The following is a 2,874-nucleotide window of genomic DNA, read 5'->3' as shown; positions in this document are numbered from 1 at the left end:
GTTCCTTTCTTTGTTCTCTTCCAGTGGGGGCACGCTGAGTGCACCCACTGGGTGTAGTCAACGAGCCTCTATCGAACAAGGTGAGTCGGGCAGAGGGTTTAAGTCTACTGGTAAACCTCCACGCAGTCGACATGGTAAATATCTTTTAGTCTGAAATTGAGTCAACCGGATGCATCTTCAGACGCTTGACATGGTAAATAAACTCAGCCTGGAGCTGAGTCAGTCGGACTGATCTTTGTGCACTTGGCACGGAATAAATTCAGCCTGGAACTCTGTCAAGCAGTTGAATCTTCGTGCTCTCGGCACGGTGGATGAATTCGTCTTTGAAACTACCGACTGTAGAAAAAAGTTGGACACTCCAGGGAGTAATTGTTCCAGTAGTACTTCTTATATTGACCGTTAGATTTGCGTGAAAGGGGTATTTGCAAGAGTACATTGTATCCGTAGAGGAGCTTCATTTTCACCCTTTTGCATGAAAGGGGTATTTGTCCGAGTGGATGTGCTTCCCAACTGATTGGGGTATGTTGACTGCAAGGAAAAACTTGGTGGCACTTGTATGTCTCCTAGAGGAGATACACTAGTGGTCTGACATGGACGTGCCATGAAACCCGAGTGATGAGGCTAGTGTGTGGGCTGACTCTCTGGAGAGAGGCCACTCATTATCCCGGGGGAACACTAGCACATCCATCTCCGAGTCCAAGTTTGTGAAACTGACGCCTTGGAGCCTTGGATAGGGCCAAGTGTATCCATAGAGGAGCGTTGTTTTCATCCTTTTGCAGTCTTGAAGATGACTTTAGGTAATGATTTGGGCGATCGTCCGAGTGGGCAGTAGTACCCTTATAGATTTTCGGCAGACCGAGCATGTATGGTTAGAAAGATATTCCTGATGTGATCAGTGGGTTGATTGAATGGGCGTAACCCTTGAGGGCGGCATGGCCAATGGCTGTGCATAGCCCCTGAGTGCTGCTCGAAAGAGGTAAGCTTGCTACAGAGTGTGATATGAGGTTTGATCATATGAGTAACTTAGTCATTCCCGTGCTGGGGGTGTAGAGGTAAAGACATGTCCAACTGATGCTGACACGCGAGGCGACCAAGGGGCGATGATGTGTGAGGTGGCCGAATGATGAAGACGTGCACAACTGAGTGGCAATGCGCGGGGCGGCCGAGTGGTGAAGACGTGCACAACCAAGAGGTGACGCACGGAGCGGGCCAGTGGTGAAGACGTGCACAACCAAGTGGCGCGGTGCGGGACGGCGAAGTGAAGATGTGCGTCATGGCCAAATGATGAAGACGTGCACAACCGAGTGGCAATGCGCGGGGCGGCCGAGTGGTGAAGACGTGCACAACTGAGAGGCGACGCATGGAGCAGTCGAGTGGTGAAGACGTGCACAACCGAGTGGCACGGTGCGGGACGGCTGAGTGAGGATGCGCGAGGTGGCCGAGTGAAGGACTACGTGTCTAGCCAAATGGTGATGCGCGGGGTGGTCGAGTGACAGATTTGTGTGTCCAGACAAGTGGCTGAAATGGTCTTCAAAGGAGTTAGCGAGATGCTTTCGAAGCTAATGTAGCAACGAGGTTGGTGTAGTGTGGTTGCGACACAACAAGACCGGCGTGACGACTGAGTCTGAGTAGGAACGAAGATGGAGTGCATAGCGTCTCGGTGATTGTAAAACTTGTCGAAGTGACGGATCGAATGTACTTATTGAAGTGAAGGATCTGACTGGTGATGAAGTACTCGACCACTCAGGATAGTGTCATTCCAAATGAGATGCAGTCCCCGAGTGCAGTGTAGCCCCCGAGTGCAGCGTAGCCCCCGAGCGTACTATAGGCTTCGACAATGGACATGCCAGAATACAAGAAATATAGTTTTGAATGGATGATTTGCAATTCATCGAGTCGGACTCAGGTAAAGATGAGGAGAAGCTTCCGAGTGATGCTCAAAAGTGGCAAACTCGCAAAAGAGTGAAGTGTGAAGTTTAATTATAAAAGGGACTTATCTGTCTCATGCCTGACGAGGTCTATATTATTGATACGATGGAGAGGATTCTACAGAGGGGTTGGCCGGATGTGTTTGAAGTCAACAGAGCGACAAGGTCGGTGTTGTGGTGCGCTGGGATCGGTATGGTGACCGAGTCCGAGCAGCGATGAAGTTGGCGCATAGGGCCGTCGATGATAGCGTAACTAGTGCAAAAATTGGCACAAGACAACGAAATACTTTCTCGAGGAAATTTGATGTGTACTGAAATGATTTGTGTGAATAACACCCATAGACACCCGCTGGGAGTGCAAGGGGCTTGCTAGTTAACTAGCAAGAGTCTGAAAGAGCGAAGGATCTGTTCGAACTTGTCGAAGCAACGGATCCGACTGAACTCATTGGAATACTGGCTCAAATAAAACGAAAGTGTAGTGTTTCGACCGAGTTGCAGCCCCGGAGGACCGATGCAAACTCGAAATGAAGAACGACACATGGTGTTCGTGAATGATGTATGCGAAAAAATGGAAGTTGGACTCGGGACTCACATAACCAGTACTAAGCAAGTATGTGAAAATAAGCAGCCGAGCATAGAGGTACACTCGGTGGTGTGGCCTCCGAGTGAACGTGATGTGTGAGTTACAAGATACTCGGGAGGATGGAAATAAGAGAATGTAAAATGACTTAGCTGTCTGAAGGCGCGTGAGTGGCCGAGTGGTGATGAGGCGACCAACCGAGTGGCGACGCGCGGGCCGGCCGAGTGGTAATGAGGTGACCAACCGATGGCGACGCGCGGGGCGGTCGAGCGGTGATGAGGTGACCAACTGAGTGGCGACGCGCGGGGCAGCCGAGTGGTGATGAGGTGACCAACCGATGACGACGCGCGGGGCGGCCGAGTGGTG

The sequence above is a fragment of the Triticum aestivum genome, chromosome 6B (assembly GCF_018294505.1).
Source record: "Triticum aestivum cultivar Chinese Spring chromosome 6B, IWGSC CS RefSeq v2.1, whole genome shotgun sequence".
In the NCBI taxonomy this organism is placed as follows: Eukaryota; Viridiplantae; Streptophyta; class Magnoliopsida; order Poales; family Poaceae; genus Triticum; species Triticum aestivum.
Note: the sequence above shows the minus strand (reverse complement) of the source record.